This window comes from Peromyscus californicus, unplaced genomic scaffold, assembly GCF_007827085.1.
Source record: "Peromyscus californicus insignis strain IS unplaced genomic scaffold, ASM782708v3 Scaffold_13__1_contigs__length_99412109, whole genome shotgun sequence".
NCBI classification, from domain to species: Eukaryota; Metazoa; Chordata; class Mammalia; order Rodentia; family Cricetidae; genus Peromyscus; species Peromyscus californicus.
In genome coordinates, this window is record NW_026294424.1 from 98,794,259 (window position 1) to 98,814,269 (window position 20,011).

Sequence of the window (20,011 nt, forward strand, 5' to 3'; positions counted from 1 at the left end):
GACACACAGGCAAAAGATATAAGCTGCCAACAGAAGGCGGAGCTCAGAATTAAGGTAGATCTCACCTCAAAAGATCTGGATTTAGGGTGGGTCTTCCCCCTTTAAATAATTTAATTAAGAAAAATCCCCTCAGAAGTGTACCCAGCTGCTTGGGTTTAAGTTAATTCCAGATATAGTCAAGTTGATATAAAGAATAGCCATCACAGGGAGCTTCCCTGATGGATGGAATGTTTCACTATTGGAGGAAACTTTACACAACATTTGGGTAGATTATTGACAGACTATGTACCACTGGCTCCATAGTTAAAGAACTGGAAAAGGCAGCCTACCCAAAGTGTATACCCTAGGCACATCATGAATCACTAGGCAAGGGTGTTTATTTGTTTGGTTCATTGGTTCAGTTTTGGTTTTGGTGCTGGGACCCAGGACCTTATATATACCAAGCATACCCCCTGTAATTAAACTACTTAGCATACCCCCTGTAATTAAACTACTTAGGAACCCATATCAAAACTTTAAATGACATCTTGCTCCCAGAGGAGAGAACAAAGGTCTGTTTTGTCTGGGCAGTGCTTCTCTGACTCAAGGTGCTACATTCCATAGGATGAAAGGATCAGGCCCAGGCTGTCTTGGATAGTTTCATCCCTGTATTGTCTTCCATAATATTCCATGCTTATTTTTGAGAACTACAAGCAAGAAAGGAGATGAGAACTGACTTGGTGCTAGGCCACCAGAGAAATACTTTTCAGACACATTTTTGGAACATTTTGATGGCTCCTGATACACTTTTTTAAATTAAATTTATTCATTTATTTTACATCCTGACTGCAGTTTCCTCTCCCTCCTCTCTTTCCATTCCCTCCCCCACTTCCACTCCATGCTCCTCCCCCCAGTTTATTCCTCCTGTTTCTGTTCAAAAAAGGGCAGGCCTCCCTTGGGTATCAACAATGCATGGCATATCAAGTTGAGGTAGGACTAAGCTCCTCCCTGTAGCTAGAGTTTTCCTGCCTGGCCCACAGTCAGGACAAATCTCTCTCACCCGCCAGTCCCACAGCCACTCAGACCCGACCAAGTAAACACAGAGACTTACATTGCTTACAAACTGTATGGCCATGGCAGGCTTCTTGCTAACTGTTCTTACAGCTTAAATTAATCCATTTCCATTAATCTATACCTTGCCACATGGCTCGTGGCTTACCAGCATCTTCACATGCTGTTTCTCATCGTGGCAGCTGGCAGTGTCTCTCTGACTCAGCCTTCCACTTCCCAGCTTTATTCTCCTCCTTGTCCCGCCTACACTTCCTGCCTAGCCAATGGCCAGTGTTTTATTTATTGACTAATTAGCAACACATTTGCCATACAGAACATCCCACAGCACTTCCCCCTTTTTTTTTCAAAAAGGAAGGTTTTAACCTTAACAAAGTAAAATTACATATAATTTGGGAATTTGGGCGTAGCTTCTCTTACTACTTCCTGCTGGAGGGGGGCGCTGTATCTTATGGGGATACAAAGAAAATTTTAGGATTATGGCATAGTCCATGAGGCTGTATCATCTGAGCCAGTTGCCTTGAAACCATTCTGGATGTTGAATCATCTGGGCCATGGTGTCATCGGAGACCTTTCAGGGGGTCTTGGCTGGTCAAACCTGATGTATCTTAATCTGGAACAAATCCATAGCCTTTGGCTTTCTGTGGGAACAAAAGCAGAGTCTCCTTTCCAAAGTAACATATCCTTATATCCAAATTTTGAAGTCAAGGTATCTTTAAAATATATATATTGGTTTAACTCAACAGCTTTTACAATCAAATGTTTTTCTGCAGTTAAAAATCCCAAAGACAACACAATCCAGATTCTCTGTGTAATATTCATCTTTACGTGGCTTATTTTTTATATTAATTTTACTGTCTCTTTAAAGACTTTATTTTTTAAAACTATGTATTTGTTTATATAACTGTATATATCACCTTTTTAGTCTCTTTCAAGCCTACGTACATTTTACACACATTGTAAACTATTACATCTGAATCTGTCTTATTGTGAATCTATTGCTTTAAACTGCAGCAGCTGTGGCTGCTGGCTCCGCCCACCTCAGCTTCCCAACATGGCAGTGGTTTACCACCAGCTCTGGGAGCTATCGTGGGTCTATGCTTTTATCCAAGCAGCGTGTAGCCCAGAAACCTCTTTTTTTGTTTTATACCTGCAAAGGCTAAATCCACCACACAGCTTAATGTGCCACTTGCAGAGGCCTCATTCCCGCCATACAGCGGCAGGTCAAGCGTGCACGCTAGGAACCCACAAGTAGCTCAAACTGGCAGCTGCCGCTCATTTGAGAGAGACAATTAGGAACTGTTTTTAGCTCCATTTTAGAATCTTTTTTCTCAGGTTTTAGGTGGAAACTCTTGCCACCACGTTGGACGCCATTTGTAGCTAGAGTTTTTCTGCCTGGCCCACAGTCAGGACAAATCTCTCTCACCCGCCAGTCCCACAGCCACTCAGACCCAACCAAGTAAACACAGAGACTTAAATTGCTTACAAACTGTATGGCCGTGGCAGGCTTCTTGCTAACTGTTCTTACAGCTTAAATTAATCCATTTCCATTAATCTATACCTTGTCACATGGCTCGTGGCTTACCAGCATCTTCACATGCTGTTTCTCATCGTGGCGGCTGGCAGTGTCTCTCTGACTCAGCCTTCTACTTCCCAGCTTTATTCTCCTCCTTGTCCCGCCTACACTTCCTGCCTAGCCAATGGCCAATCAGTGTTTTATTTATTGACTAATTAGCAACACATTTGCCATACAGAACATCCCACAGCACCTCCCCTTGTATTAAGACTGGTCAAGGCAATTCAGTATGAGGAATAGGTTCCCCAAAGCCAGCCAAAGCATTAGGGACAGCCCTGTTCCCACTTCTAGGAATCCCACAATACACCAAGCTACCCAACTGTCACACATATGTAGAGGGCCTAGGTCAATCCCATGTAGGCTCCCTAGCTGTCAGTCCAGACTATAACCTCCTATAAGCCCAGGTTAGTTGTTTCTGTGGGTTCTCTTGTGATGATCTTGACCCCCCTGGCTTGTACAATCCTTCCTCCCTCTCTTCATCAGGATCCTTTGAGCTCAGCCCAGTGCTTGGTTGTGGGTCTCTGCATTTGTTTCTATCAGTTACTGGATGAAAGCTATTTGATGACAACTGGGGTGGGTAGTCACCAATCTGATTACAGGAGATGGTCAGTTCAGGCTACCTATCCATTATTATTAGGAGTCTTAGCTGGGGTCATCCTTGTAGATTTGTGGGAGCTTTCCTTGCACCAGGTTTCTATCTGACCTGAAAAATGCCCCCCATATCAAGACTTCTCTTTCAGTACTCTCCCCTTCCGTCCACCCTACAACCCGATCCCTCATGTTCCCATCCCTACCCTCCCTCAGTCTACCCAGGAGATCTCTTCTATTTCCCCTTCCCAGAGAGATCCATGTGTCCCTGCCTTCCTTGTTACTTAGTCTCTCTGGGTTTGTATTGTATCATGGTTATCCTTTACTTTATAGTTAATATCCACTTATGAGTAAGTACATACCATGTTTATCTTTCTGGGTCTAGGTTACCTCATTCAGGATGACTGTTTCTAGTTCCATCCATTTGCCCTCAAATTTCCTGATGTCATTGTTTTTAACAGCTGAGTAATACTGCATTGTGTAAATATGCCACATTTCCTTTATGCATTCTTGTAGCAGAAGTTTCTCTGGTCCCACATGGTCCTGTAGCTGCTTATAAAACAATCACTCAGAGGCTTATATTAATTACCAACTGTAAGGCCTATGGCAGGCTTCTTGCTAGCTAGTTCTTTCATTATTTATCTATGTAGCACCACATGTTCCATGGCTTTACCTGCATCCCATTACATGTTGCTCCTTGGATGGTAGTTTGGCATCTCCCTCCACTCCCACTCTCCTTTCTCCTTTCATTATTTCTCTTGGATTTTCCCGCCTGGCTCCATCCTGCCCTGCCATAGGCCAATGCAGCTTTATTTACTAACCAATGGGAACAGCATATATTCACAGTGTACAGAAAGACATCCCACAGTACATTCTTTGGTTGAGGGGCATCCTGATAACTTTTTACTGGTCCCCTCACCTATGGCAGAATTGTGTATGACATTCTCCAGCTCCACTCTAGCCAATGACTAGACTGGGGTAGCCTACTGACTCAAGCTGAATGGTCTTCCCAAGGAACTTGGAAGCAGGGATAGAAGCAGAGAGACTTCAGTCTTTTTATGTAACGAGCTATATTACAGTAGAAACTGAAGTTGTAATTGTCATAGTTCAGCTGCCTGTAGTTTGAACAACCAAGAAAGCCAGATGCTAAGGAGAAAATTGAATAAGGAAAAATGAGGTTTTTCTCATATAGTTCACCCTTTTAACTTAAAATAGCTCAGGTTGGTTTCTACTATTAATAAATAAAAACCTTGCTGAATCCTCAGGAGATGGCAAGATACTGTTTTAAAAGGGCCTCTGAGAAGTCAGTTGTCCTCTGGAGTCATCCTGGGATGTGTGTGTACTGTTTTCTCTAAGTGATATGCTCTACCCAAATTTTCTAGGTAAGACAAAAGAGAAAAGACAAATGAAATGTGAGATGAGGTAGACAATACTGAATTTATTTCAAAATAAAATCACATTATTTAATCACTGTTTGATTTAAATTTTGTTGTTGTTGTTGTTATTGTTTTGACACAAGGTTTCACCATGTAGCCTTGGCTGTCCTGGAATGCACTATATAGACTAGGCTGGCCTTGAACTCATAAAGATCCATCTGCCTCTGCCTTCTGAGTGCTGGGATTAACAGTGTATATAACCATACCCAGGCTTTAAAATATTTTTTTAGATTTATTTTATGTATATGAGTGTTTGCTTGCATGTCTGTATGTGCACCATATGCATGTCTGGTGCCCATGGAGGTCAGAAGAAGGGAGGTTGGATCCTCTGGAACTTTAGCTTCAGATGGTTGTGAGCTAACTTATAAGGGCTGGGAAGTGAACCTGGGTTCTCTGCAAGAGCAACAATGCTCTTAATCACTAAGACATCTCTCTGCCCTCACCATTTAATTTTTTTCAACTAGTTTCTTAAGCTCCCTAAGCCTCCATTCATTTATATATTGATATATACCTTGCAGAACTGATTAAATAATGTATGTCAGAACTCTAAATCTGGGAGACACACAGACACACACACATTATCTTATGGTTACAGATAAAACATGGAATTGCAACTACAAATACTTAGGGATTACAGTGCTTGACTAGCAGTGATATTGCCATTTGGTATCTAAGGACAAATATAAGGCTCTTTGTAATGGAATTTTCTTTGGGCTGTCAGCTCCCAAATAATGACACAGAGACTTATTAATTGTGAAATCGTGACCTTAGCTTAGGCTTGTCCCACTAGCTCTTATAACTTAAATTAACCCATTTATATTAATCTATGTTTTGCCTCGTGGCTTTTTACCTTTCATTCTGTATGTCTGACTCCCTCCATGTCTTCTTGGCATCTGATGTGCACCTAGATTCATTTCCTACTTCCTCTCTCTGCCTGGAAGTGCTGCCTATACCCCCTGCCTGGCTATTGTCCATTCAGCTTTTTATTACACCAATCACAGCAATACATTTTCATACAGTGTATAGATATCCCACAACAACTCTTATCTATAGTAATCAATGAGATACTTCCTTTAGATGGATTTCAGTTTTTCTGCTATTTACAATGAACATCCTTATAGCCAGATCTTCATGCATATATTTTCTTAGAATAAGTTTTCCTTAAGTCAAAGAACTTGTACATTATTGTGATTCTTGTTATGTATTGTCATAATCCCTTCCAAAACACTGAGCTCACCTGTGCTTCTACCAACCCTATATGCCTTACATATTAGTATATCAGACACCTAGACCCCAAATCCAGTCTTCCTTTCTTCAGTAAGAATTGAGCTTACACCAGATGTGGTGGTGCACATTTCTAATCCCAGTACTTGGAAGGCAGAGACAGGTAAATCTCTATGAGTTTGAGGCCAGCCTGGTCTACATAGTGAGTTCTATGTCAGTTAAGACTGCATAGTGAGACTTTGTCTTGAAAAAAGAATGAGCTTAGCCGGGTATAGGTACACCCTGGCTGATTATATTTCCTACCTTCCTGTAGGCGGACTTTTCTGTCCCATCAGTTCCCAAAAAAACACACAGACATATATTAATTATAAATGCTTGGTTGATAGCTTAGACTTGTTTTTAACTAGATCTTATAACTTAAATTAACCCATTTCTATTAATCTATGTGCTGCCCCGAGGCTCATTTACCTTATCTATGTACTTTTCATGTTGCTTCTTCTGAGTCTGCCTGGTGACTCTGAGACTCTTCCTCCCAGCATTCTCTTAGTCTGGTGCTCCCACCTAACCTTATCCTGCTTAGCTATAGTCCAGTCAGCTTCTTTGTTAAACCAATCACAGTGACATATATTCACACAGTGTAAAGGGATATTCCACACCTTCCGTTGCTAATTACAGAGCTTAAGTTCCTCAATAATTTTTAAAAATTTTATTGCTATCTTTGTGTTTAATTGTCTGCTTGTTTGTGGGTGCAGTATCCACAGAGGCAATAAGAGTGTGTCAGATCCCCTGGAAATGGAGTTACAGAGTTGTAAGCCAGTGGATGTGGGTGCTAGGAACTGAACTACAGTCACCTGCAAGAGCAGCAAGTGCTCTTAGACACCGAGTTATTTATCCATTGTGGGAGGCCAGCTCCCACCTTTTCCAGGGTTCCTATGAGGAGGAGAGAGGGATAAAAATATTAGATAGAAAGGTAGCGAAGAGGAGAAAGACAGAAACACAGTATAGCTTCAGGAGGACCCAATGGTCTCTTCTGCCTCTTCAAAGGGGCTTTTTATAACAATTCCAAGGGGTGGGGTAAAAGACCTCCCCTTTGCTAGATCAAAGCACACTGCACAGCCAATTGTTGACCCTTCCAAACACCTGGTAACCACGCCTCTGGTCAAATCATCCCCTTATACAGCCCTGCTGGGTAAAGCAAGCTCAGATTCTCAGACCTTGAGTAAGTTCTCACTAGATAAATCTCTGTGGGTCTCTACAATCCATCTTGGAACTTACCATTGAATCATGAGATGCACAGCTTCCACATCAATTACTTGAAAGAAAATTTTTTGTCCTTCAGTCCTCCTTTCTCCCTTCCCACAGACTGGAACTCAGACCATGTGAGTAAGGACAACACCCTAGGGAAGGGCAAACAAGAAAGACTGAAGGATCTTGGGACTTGGAATAAGTTCACAGAGAAGAATTCTGATGGCAGCCAAAGCACTGATCTGCTACTTGAGATACTATATCTTAAAAACACAGCAGAATTAAAATATCTTTTAATGTAATGTGTAGGCATTTGGAGAATAATTTGCTTTATGACATAAGCAGAGTGCTATGCCTTTGCATCCATAAGCAGCCACTTATAGGCTCCAGCATTTCATGTGTTAATAAGTGTTATTCACATCTACATTAGGAAAGTTCCCTATACTACAAAAGTAAAGTGGTTTTAATGACAGTCATTCTAGCGTTTCTCCCCATAGTAGTTCCTTCAGTGTTAGTGCCAGTATGTCTTTCCTCAAAAGAAGCTACTAATAGTCACATATATAATTAATCTGAAAAGATTAAGAAAATATCATGGAGTCCTTTTCTTTGTTTATCCCCAAGTCTGAACTTTCAGTTAATTTTCATATGTATATATTTTAAAAAGTTTTTACTGTATTAGGTTTCCATACTACCACTTCAAATGGCTTTTAGTTTTAGCTGTCCCTCCCCATATTCCCTCTGTTGCTTCCTCTACCCCACTACTTACTTGATCCTCCCATTCCAGTACCCCGCTCATCTATTCATTACTATCCTATTTCCCCTTCCTAGGGAGATCTATCTACCACCCCTAGTTCCTTACCCTATACCTAACCTCTGAAGTTCTACCAGTTGTAGCTTGCTTACTACTAATGTAACAGCTAATATCCACATATAAGCTGATATATACCATATTTGTTTTTCTGGGTCTAGGTTACCTCATTCAGGGTGATTTTTTTTTTTTTTTTAGTTCTATCCATTTACTTGAGAACTTCATTTTTTTAATGGCTGAGTAATATTCTATTGTGTAAATGTACCACATTTTCTTTATCCAGTCATCTGTTGATACACATCTAGATTATTTCCAATTTCTGGCTATTATGAATAGAGCAGCAATGAGCATGATTGATCAAGTATATCTAGTAGGATCAAGCATCCTTTGGGTATGCCAAGAGTGGTACAGCTGGATCTTGAGGTACATCGATTCCCATCTTTCTGAGGAACTGCCACATTAATTTCCATAGAGGCTGTATAAATTTGCATTCCCACCAGCAATGGATGAGTGTTCCCCTTATCCACATCCTCACCACTAGAAGTTGTCATTTGTTTATTGATCATAGATATTCTGATAGATTTAAGAGGAAATCTCAAGGTAGTTTTGCTTTGTATTACTCTGCTGACTAGGGATGTTAAACATTTCTTTGAGTGCTTCTCAGCCATTTGAGTTTCCTCTTTTGAGAATTCTCTGTTTAGATTTGTATCCCATTTTTTAATTTGGTTATTTATTTTGATATGTAGGGTTTTTTTTGTTTTTTTAGTTTTTATATATTTTGGATATTAGCCCTCTATAGGGTGTGTAGTTGGTTAAGAATCTTTTCCCATCCTGTAGGCTACAACTTTCTCCAAATGATGATGTGCTTTGCATATCAAGCTCTTCAGTTTCATGAGGTCCCACTTGTTGTTGATCTTACTGCCTGTGCTATTGGTGTTCTCTTCAGAAAGTTTTTCCTGTGCTAATGAGTTCAAGACTATTCCTCACTTTCTTTTCTATTAGGTTCAGTGATCTAGTTTTATGTTGAGGTCTTTGATCCATTTGGAAGTGGGTTTTGTGCAGGGTGGTAAGTATGGATCTATTTGGATTCTTGTACATGCAGCCATCCAGTTTAACCAGCACCATTTGTTGGAGATGCTGTCTTTTTTTTCAGTGTGTATTTATAGATTCTTTATAAAAAAAAAATCAGGTGTCCATAGATGTGTGGCTTTATGTCTGGGTCTTCAATATATTCCATTGATCAGCATGTCTGTTTTTCTTACTATAGCTCTGTAGTACAAACTGATGTCAGGGATGGTGATATCTGCAGTGTTTTTTATTATTATTGTTGTTGTTATTTGGATGAGTTTTAGTTTCCTTTTGTTTTTGTGTTTACATATGGAGCTGAAAATTGTCCTGTCAAGTTCTGTGAAGAATTGTATTGGAATTTTGATGAGGATTGCATTGAATCTGTAGATTGCTTTTGATAGGATATCCATTTTTACTGTATTCCTACCTATCCATGAATATGGCAGATCTTTCCATCTTCTGATAGCTTCTTCAATTTCTTTCTCCAGTGTCTTAAAGTTTCTATCATACAAGTCTTTCACTTGCTTTGTTAGAATTAGCACAAGATACTTTTTTTTTTTTTGAGGCTATTGTAAAGGGTGTTGTTTCCCTGATAATCTTTCTTAGTCCATTTGTATATAGGAAGGCTACTGATTTTTGTGTTAATTTTGTATTCTGCTACTTTGCTGAAAATGTTTATCAACTGTAGGAGTTTCCTGGTAGGATTTTTTAGGGTCACTTATATATACTATCCTATCATCTGTAAATAAAGATACTTTGATTTTTTTTCCCTTCCTATTTGTATCCCCTTCAGTTGTTTTATTGCTTTAGCTAAGACTTCAAGTACTATATTGAAATGGTATGGAGAGAGTGGACAACCTTATCTTGTTCTTGATTTTAATGGAATTGTGTTGTAGAATATTATTTTAAAGTGTGTTACTTCTGTTCGTGTTGCATTTGTTTAACTCTGTGAAGCTGTGTTACTTTGCCTGTCTAAACACCTGATGGTCTAATAAAGAACTGAATGGCCAATAGTAAGGCAGGAGAAAGGATAGCCGAGACTGGCTGGCAGAGAGAATATATAGGAGAAATCTGGGAGGAAAAAAGAAGTAACCAGAAAAGGAGGAGGACTCCAGGGGCCAGTCACTCAGCTACACAGCAAGCCACTAAGTAATAGTAAGATTTACAGAATTAAGAGAATGGGAAATGCCCAGAGGCAAAAGATAGACAGGGATAATTTAAAGTTACGAAAAGCGGGCTATAAACAAGCCAAGCTAAGCCAGGCATTTATAAGTAATAATAAGACTCAGTGTGATTTATTTGGGAGCTAGGTGGCAGGCCCTCCAAGAGTAAAAAACAACCAACAACAGAACTGCTTTGAGTTTCTCTCTATTTAAGTTGATGTTGGCTATGGATTTGCCATAAACTGTCTTTATTATGTTAAAATATGTCCCTTGTATCCCTTATCTCTCCAGGACTTTTATCATAAAGGGGTGTTGGATTTTGTCAAAAGCCTTTCTGCATCTAATGAGTTAATTATGTAGTTTTTCTCTTTCAGTTTGCTTATAGGGTAGATTACATTTCTGTTTACGTGTATTGAACCATCCTTACATCATTAGGATTAAGCCTCCTTGATCATGGTGGATGATCTTTTTGATATGTTCTTGGATTTGGTTTGCAAGTATTTTATTTCATTTATATTCATAAGGAAAGTTGGTTTGTAATACTCTTTTATTGATGGGTCTTTATGTGATTTGGGCTTCAGTGTAACTGTGGCCTCATAAAACAAATTGGGAAATGTTCCTATAATTTGAGGAATACTGAGTTAATTCTTCTTTGAAAGTCTGGTAGAATTCTGTGCTAAAACCATCTTGTCCTGTTTTTTTTTTGTTGTTGTTGTTGTTGTTTTTTTTTTGTAGATTGTTTATTTTTAGAGACAGGGTTTCTCTGTGTAGTTTTGGAGCCTGTCCTTGGAACACATTCTGTAGACCAGGCTGGCCTCAAACTCAGAGATCTGTGGTGGTATTGTGTTCCCCAAAATATTGTGCACCCTAATAAACTTATCTGGGGTCAGAGAACAGAACAGCCACTAGATACAGAGGCTAGAAAATGGTGGCACTCACACCCTTAATCCTAGCATTCCAGAGACAGAAATCCCTCTGGATCTCTGTGAGTTCAAGGCCACATTGGAAACAGCCTGGTGTGGTGACACATGCTTTTAATCCCAGGAAGTGATGGCAGAAAGCAGAAAGATATTTAAGGCGGTAGAGCTGGTTAAGCTTTTAGGCTTTTGAGCAGCACAGTTCAGCTGAGAGGCATCCAGTCTGAGGAAACAGGATCAGCTGAGGAATTGTCGAGGTGAGGCTTTTTCTGCTTCTCTGATCTTCCAGCATTCACCCCAATACCTGGCTCCAGGTTTGTTTTTATTAATAAGACCTTCTAAGATTCATGCTACAGAGATCTGCCTGCCTCTGCCTCCCGTGCACTGGGATTAAAGGTGTGTGCCACCACCGCCAGGCCTGATTGGTAGATTTTTAATGACTGCTTCTATTTCACTAGGGGTTATAGGCCTGTTTAAATTGCTTGTTTGCTCTTGTTTTAACTTTGGTTGGTGGCATATATCGAGAAAATAGTCCTTTTTTTTTAGATATTCAATTTGCTGGAGTACAGGTTTTTAAAGTATGTCCTTATGATTCTCTGTATTTCCTTGGTTTCTGTTGTTATGTCCCACTTTTCATATCTAATTTTGATAATTTGGATCTTTATCTTTGCCTTTTAGTTATTTCAGCTAAGGGTTTATCAATCTTATTGATTTTCTTAAAGAACCAACTCTTTTGTTTCAATGATTCTTTGTATTTTTGTTATTGTTGTTGTATTGATTTAAGCCCTGAGTTTGATTATTTCTTGCCTTTGGGGTGTTATTTCTTCTTTTTGCTCTAGAGGCTTCAGGTGTACTGTTAAATTACTAGTATGAGATCTCCCCAATTTTTTAATTTAGGCATTTAGTGCTATGAACTCTTAGAACTGCCTCACTGTGTTTCATAAGTTTGGGTATGTTGTGTTTTCATTTTCATTCAATTATAAAAAATCTTTAATTTCTTTCTTAGTTTTTGTCTTGACCCATTTTTTATTTAGTAGTGAGTTGTCCAGTTTCTATTAGTTTGTAAACTTTCTATTGTTGATATCCAGCTTTAATTCATGATAGTCAAATAGGATGTAATTTCTTGTATCTGTTGAGACATGCTTCGTGTTCGAGTATGTGGTCATTTTTGGAGAAAGTTCCATGAGCTGCTGAGGGTACATTCTTCTGTGTTTGGGTGAAATACCTGACAGAAACAACCTAAGTGAAGAGTTTGTTTTGACTCATGGTTTCAGAGAGTTCAGTCCATGGTTGGTTCCATGTGTTTGGACCCAGCATCATGGTAATGGGAGTGGGAGGCAAAGAAGAGCTGTTTCCCTCATGGTAAACAGAAATGGCTAGGGATGAAACAGCTGTCACTTGGGGAATCCAGAGTTATTAGTCAATTCATTCACTTATTCATTCAGTAAAATTTGATTTATTAAGTGCCAAGCAATTTATAGTGCTCTTAAATATCTGAAAGCTGGCCCTTGCCTTCAAAAGACTCATCTTTAGGAAGAGAAACAAGGATATAAATAAATCCTGGCTATAGGCCAAACTCAGTGACTGTCAAACCCACTGTTCCTTTCTAGCAAAACATTTCTAGCCACAGTCTCTTTTCCTGTTAGGTCAGCAGCCCTTGCTCAACTATGTTCATAGCAGCATTATCCATAGGAGCCAGAACCTGGAAACAACCTAGATGCCCCTCAACTGAAGAATGGATAAAGAAAATGTGGTACATATACACAATGGAGTATTACTCAGCTGTAAAAAAAAAAAAAAAAAAAAAAAAACAATGACATCATGAAATTTGCAGGAAAATGGATGGAACTAGAAAATATCATCCTGAGTGAGGTAACCCAGACTTGGAAAGACAAACACGGTATGCACTCACTCATAAGTGGACAGTAGATGTAAAACAAAGGATAACCAGACTACAACCCACAGCTCCAGAGAAGCTAGGTAACAAGGAGGACCCTAAGAGGGACACATGGATCACCCTGGGAAGGGGAAATAGATGAGCTCTCCTGGGTAAACTGGGGACAGGAGTGGGGACAGTAGAAGGGAGGAGATAGGCAATAAGAACATGAGCTGGGGAAGGGATGAAATGGGAGAGCAATGAAAGAGATGTCTTGATAGAGGGAGTCATTATAGGGTTAGGGAGAAACCTGGTGCTAGGGAAATTCCCAGGATTCTACAAGGATGACCCCAGATTAGACTACTAGCAATAGTGGAGAGGGTGCCTGAACTGGCCTACCCTGGTAATCAGATTGGTGAATACCTAACTGTCATCATACAGCCTTCATCCAGTAACTGATGGAAGCAGATGCAGAGATCCACAGCCAAGCACCAGGCCAAGCTCCAGGAGTCGAATCGAAGAAGGGGAGGAGGGATTATATGAGCGAGGGAGGTCAAGATCATGATGGGAAAATCTAAAGAGACCACTGAACCAAGCTTGTGGGAACTCATGAACTTTAGACTGACAGCTGTTGAGCCTGCAATGGGACTGGACTAGGCCCTCTGCATATGGGAGACAGTTGTGTAGCTTGGTCTGTTTGAGGGGCCCCTGGCAGTGGGACCAGGACCTATCCCTGGTGTATAAGCTAATTTTTTTGGAGCCCATTCCCTATGGTAGGATGCCTTGCTCAGCCTTGATGCAGTGGGGAGGGGCTTGGTCCTACCTCAACTAAATGTACCAGGCTTTGTTGACTCCCCATGGGAGGCCTTACCCTTTTGGAGGAGTGGATTGGGGGTGGGGCAGAGTGGGGTTTGGTGGAGGAGGGATTGGAGGGGGAACTGTGGTTGGTATGTAAAATTAATAAAGAATTTTTAAAAAAAGAATACAAGTGAAAACATGAAGAAAAAAAAAGAGTGGTTTGTTTGACCAGTGAGACTCCCTCGGAAAAAACTAAAATTAATTTTCATTTGCTAGTAGCTATCATTGGAGATAACTTCTGGGCTAGGGATGAGGGTATGTGTCCATTTCTCCTTTCAATTCTAGAACTATATCTAGTGGAGATCTGCTCAGGTCCTGTGCATGCTGCCTCAGTCCCTGTCTGTTCATATGTACATCAGTCCTTCTGGGTATAGAAGATCTTGCTTTCTTAGTGTCCTCCATCACCTCTGCCTATCATACTCTTTCTTCCTCCTTTTCCAAAGAGCTCCTTGATCCCTGAGAGGAGGGTTTGATGGAGACATCCCTTTTAGTGCTGAGTGTTCCAAGGTCTCTCACTCTCTGCATAGTGTCTGACTGTGGGTCTATGTATTTGTTTCCATCTGCTATAGGAAGAAGCTTCTTTGATAATGGCTGAGCCAGGCACAGATCTATGAGTATAGCAGAATGTTGTTAGGAGTCATTTCATTGCAATATTCCTTTAGCACAACAGTACTATTTGGTCTCTGGACTATCTAGTCTCAGATTCTTGGCCACCCTAGCAACATTATGTATGGGTTCCATCTCTTGGAGTGGGCCTTAACTCAAATCAGATATTGGTTGGTTACTCTTTGAAGCTTTGTGCCAATATTGCACCAGCATATCTTGCATGTAGGTCACACTTGTAGATTGAAGGGTTTGTAGATGGGTTGGTGTTTACCTCTCTCCTTTGGTAGTGTGCAGAGTACCTTCCAGTACATGAACGATAGTCAGTAGGTGTGAAGGCTCTAGGTGGGCACCACCTTCTTCATGAGTAGTGTAGGTGCTATCTTTAGCAATAGGGCCTTACAGTCAGTTTGTAGAGAGCCTTGGCATAGCCTAAAACCAGAATGACTCATAACTAAAGGTAATCTTCTTGCTTCTTCCTTCTGGGTGTTGGAATTAATTAACTGCAAACCATCATCCCCAGCTGGCAAAAGTTTGGGTTTTTGTTTGCTTGTCTGAGAGAAGGTCTCAGGCATTCTAGACTGTCCTCCATTCACTATGTAGCTGACAATGACTTTGGACTTTCAGTCCTTCTGTTTCTATTTCCATTACATCTGTGAGCCACCATTTCTGACTCCTACTAGTTTGTTCTTCTAACAGTATTTCTCTATGACAACTCTCCCTATGACTTCATTTACAGTAGACCTTTAATTCTGTAAAGTCTTTACTGACATATTTTCCTTTATGTCTTTGTACTTCTCCATCCTTAAAGGTCTTTATGCACATTCAAAATTAAAAATACTGCATTTTAGACCTGGGATTGAGCTGAGCAGTGATGCACACCTTTAATCCCAGTGCTCGGGAGGCAGAGGCAGTCCAATCTCTGAGTTCGAGGCCAGCCTGATCACCGAGGGAGTTCCATGACAGCCAAGACTATACAGAGAAACCCTGTCCCACACAAAAAACAAACAAACAAACAAACAAAGAAAAAGTTCAAACAAACAAACAAACAAACAAACAAACAAACAAACCCTGGAGGTGAAAGTATAAACAACAGTGGCTCTGTGGTACTCACCTCTGTAGAGACGACTCCCATATTTCCACTCTTCTTTTAGTTTGTTATTTATATTTCTCCATCCAAAGCGCCCTCTCTTCTTAGCTACTATTTTTCTCTATTTATGCATGATGCTCTGATCTTGCTGTAAATGCAATACAAAGATTAACCCTGTAAATTCTGTTCTCAAATACCTGATTTCTTCCTCCTATCCTTTTATCACTGTACTCTTTTGTCTACACCATTAACTTGTTTTTGGAATAGCTTAATAACTAGTGTTTTTTGTCTCTTCCTATTCCATTCCATTCCATCTCACAGGTCAAACCAGACTAATCTTTTTAAACATTATTTTTTTATGGTAGTGGTAGCTCACACACCTTTAATCCTAGCAACATCTTTTTCTCCACATTCCACATTACTTATATTACCACATAATCTGTAGAAATGACCTATTACTGGAATATCAATTTAGCACTTGCTCTGTTGATCTACATCACACAACTCTAAAAAGCATAAATGTTATATGAAAAAGAATCTCTCTCTCTCTCTCTCTCTCTCTCTCTCTATATATATATATATATATATATATATATATATATATATATATATTCAGAAACAAGGTTTGGATGTGACAACTCTGGAGATAATTTTTGCTAAGTTGCTTTTTCAGACTGATAAACTAAGGCCCAAATAAATTTAGACAATATATTAAATCTTTTAAACAAATAGTAAACTAACACTTCACAAAGATGATACATCTGAACCAAGTTTCATTTATTTTGAAGAAAAAAATTTACTCTGTATTGTTGCTAAAGTTTTCCTGCCTGGCCCACAGTCAGTACAAATCTCTCTCACCTGCCAGTCCCACAGCTACTCAGACCCAACCAAGTAAACACAGAGACTTATATTGGTTACAAACTGTATGGCCTTGGCAGGCTTCTTGCTAACTGTTCTTACAGCTTAAATTAATCCATTTCCATTAATCTATACCTTGCCACATGGCTCGTGGCTTACCGGCATCTTCACATGTGGCTTGTCATCATGGCGGCTGGCAGTGTCTCCCCCACCCAGCTTCCTGTTCTCTCAATTCTCCTCTCTGTTAGTCCCGTCTATACTTCCTGCCTGGCCACTGACCAATCAGTGATTTAGTCATTGACCAATCAGCAACACATTTGATATACAGACCATCCCACAGCACTTCCCCTTTTCTTTTCTTAAAAAGGAAGGTTTTAACCTTTACACATCTCCAAAGTCAGCTTGGTATATTTGGGAATTTGGGCGTAGTTTCTCTTACTACTTCCTGCTGGAGGGGGGCGCTGTATCTTATGGGGACACAAAGAATATTTTAGGGTTATGGAGTAGTCCATGAGGGTGTATCGTCTGAGCCAGTTGCCTTGAAACAGTTTTGGATGTTGGATCATCTAGGCCATGGTGTCATCGGAGACCTTTCAGGTGGTCTTGGCTGGTCAAACCTGATGTGTCTTAATCTGGAACAAATCCATAGCCTCTGGCTTTCTGTGGGAACAAAAGCAGAGTCTCCTTTCCAAAGCAACATATCTTTATATCCATATTTTGAAGTCAAGGTACCTTTAAAATATACATTTTGGCATAACTCAACAGCTTTTGTAATCAAATGTTTTTCTTTAGTTACGAATATCAAAGAGAACATAATCCAGATTCTTTGTGTGGTAGCCATCTTTACGTGGCTTATTTTTTTATATTAGCTTGAGCCTAGTGCTTTGAACTGCAGCCTTCTAAGCCTGAAACGGGGCTGGCGCTGCTGGCTCCGCCCACTTCAGCTTCCCAACATGGCGGTGATACGTTTTCCGCCAGCTCTGGGAGCCATCAACTCTCAGAAATAGTGGGTCTATGCTTCTATCAAAGCAGCGTGTAGCCCAGAAACCTCTTTTTTTGTTTTGTACTAGCAAAGGCTAAATCCACCACACAGCTTGATGTGCCACTTGCAGAGGCCTCATTCCCACCATACAGCAGGTCGAGCACGCACGCTAGGAACCCACCAGTAGCTCAAACTGGCAGCTGCTGCTCATTTGAGAGAGACAATTAGGAACTGTTTTTAGCTCCGTTTTAGAATCTTTTTCAGTTTTTAGGTGGAAACTCTTGCCACCACGTTGGACACCATTTGTAGCTAGAGTTTTTCTGCCTGGCCCACAGTCAGTACAAATCTCTCTCACCTGCCAGTCCCACAGCTACTCAGACCCAACCAAGTAAACACAGAGACTTATATTGGTTACAAACTGTATGGCCTTGGCAGGCTTCTTGCTAACTGTTCTTACAGCTTAAATTAATCCATTTCCATTAATCTATACCTTGCCACATGGCTCGTGGCTTACCGGCATCTTCACATGTGGCTTGTCATCATGGCGGCTGGCAGTGTCTCCCCCACCCAGCTTCCTGTTCTCTCAATTCTCCTCTCTGTTAGTCCCGTCTATACTTCCTGCCTGGCCACTGACCAATCAGTGATTTATTCATTGACCAATCAGCAACACATTTGACATACAGACCATCCCACAGCACTGTATATCAAAGATTAAACTTAATAGCACTGATAATCAAGAATCTACACTTCCTAGCAAGCATCTTGGAGAAAATGTTGAATGAAAACATTACTCAAGGCTGGTGTTTAAGCTCAGCTCTAATAAGGTGGGTAGGAGAGGGTAGCTGACAGTGATCGTCTCCTGGAAACCAAATACTTTAAGAAAATATTGGAAACATCCCACCTGTCAATCTATCAATGAAGAATACTATGAACTAAACTGCATGGATTTAAGTTGCTTAAGTCCTTTTAAAAATTATAACGTTCTACTATTCATTAATGTGGCAGTATGTGAGTTTTTCTTTTTTGTTTTAATGGTTCTTGGAGACAGGGTTTCTCTGTTTAACAGCCCCACCTGTCCTGGAACTTTGTAGACCAGGCTAGCCTTAAACTCCCAGAGGTATGCCTGCCTCTGCCTCCCCAGTGCTGGGATTAAAGGCGTGTGTCACCATAATACAATTTCTGTGATGAATCTGACACTAATTATTAATAACTGTTCTACCCAGAGTCCCCCAAAGACCACCAAGAGACCAAATCCGACGCAAAAGCCAAGAGTCTTTTTTGGTTTTTTGAGAGAAGATTTCTCTGTGTAGTTTTTTGGTTTTTTTGAGACAGGGTTTCTCTGTGTAGCTTTGCGCCTTTCCTAGATCTCGCTCTGTAGACCAGGCTGGCCTGGAACTCACAGAGATCTGCCACCACCGCCTGGCTTTCTCTATGTAGTTTTGGTGCCTGTCCTGGATCTCGTTCTGTAGACCAGGCTGGCCTCGAACTCACGGAGATCCGCCTGCCTCTGCCTCCCGAGTGCTGGGATTAAAGGCGTGTGCCACCACCGCCCGGCTCAAGAGTCCTTTTATTGTGAGTTAACCCGGGTTTCTTGTCAGTCTGACGCAGCAGCTGAGCAGGTGAGACCCTGAGTAGCAATCAAGCAACATTTTTATAATAGGGTAGGGGATCTGGGAGAATCCAACTCTACATAGTTACAAGCTCAGGATTGGTGCTTACCTTAGGTTAGAGAAGCTTGGTTTGAACTGATTGGAGAGTTGCAGCTTCAAGGGAATTGCCTTATCTTTTAGCAGTCAATATCATCAGCAGACCCGTTTCTCTGACAATATGACATCCCATTTCTTATCTGCAGTAAACTTGCTCCCTTTGATACCTATAGTATATAATCTATCATATCCTTTAGGTTATGGCAGGAAATGTCTGGAACTGGTTTTTTTATGTGGCTCTTTATTGTCTAGGGGCAGCACATCCTCTGGTGGGTTTCCCAGGGCCTGCTGCCCCCATTCTGACCTTCTCTAAGATGGCTGCAACCCTGGCATCCTCTCAATAACCACCCTGGAAAGAAGCAAATATCCGAGTTGCTTGAGATAACGCAATTTTGTTTCTCTATTCCCTCCAAAAGTCAGTATGCTGTAGCTCATGGTATGCCAAACATTTCTACTATAATGGATCTGACTGCTGGCTTTAATCTTAGCCATTTGTGCTGCTAAGGAGAGCCACTTTCAATATTTCATTTCTTTCTCAAACGAGAACAGGGAGCTCTGATCTGAACGCTGTCAGCTAGTTATTAAAGCCTTTCCTCCAATCACACACACACACACACACACACACACACACACACACACACACACACGGATATACTTTCCCCATGTCCCATTCAGAGTCCACGGTCTGCTCCTTGCACTCAGTGCCCTAAGCTAAGGAAATAGGAAAAGGAAGTTCTTCAGTAATGACCAGGGTTCCTCTGCCACGTGGCCCTCCGCCGGCTCTTCTGCCATCCAACCCTCCACAGAGCAAGCGCGCTCCCCTAGGGCCTGACAGAGGAAACGCCGCATCGACTCGTGGGACGGTGCGGAGACAGGCGGAAGCTGCGGGCTAAGAGGACCCGCGGCGACAGGCGGAAGCTGCGGGCTAAGAGGACCCGCGGTTCCCGCCCGCCTCGGAGGGGCAGG

The 20,011-nt window shown here is 41.0% G+C and overlaps 1 long non-coding RNA gene across 1 annotated transcript; it reads right to left on the reverse strand.

Moving 5' to 3' along the window:
• Positions 1-1,091: 1,091 nt before the first annotated feature.
• Positions 1,092-19,942, reverse strand: LOC128108730 (uncharacterized). The gene is made up of 4 exons (XR_008217601.1): positions 19,059-19,942; positions 15,524-15,647; positions 7,147-7,268; positions 1,092-6,801 (listed from the first exon to the last, which is right to left on the reverse strand). It is a non-coding gene; the product is annotated as an uncharacterized LOC128108730 (long non-coding RNA).
• Positions 19,943-20,011: the final 69 nt, after the last annotated feature.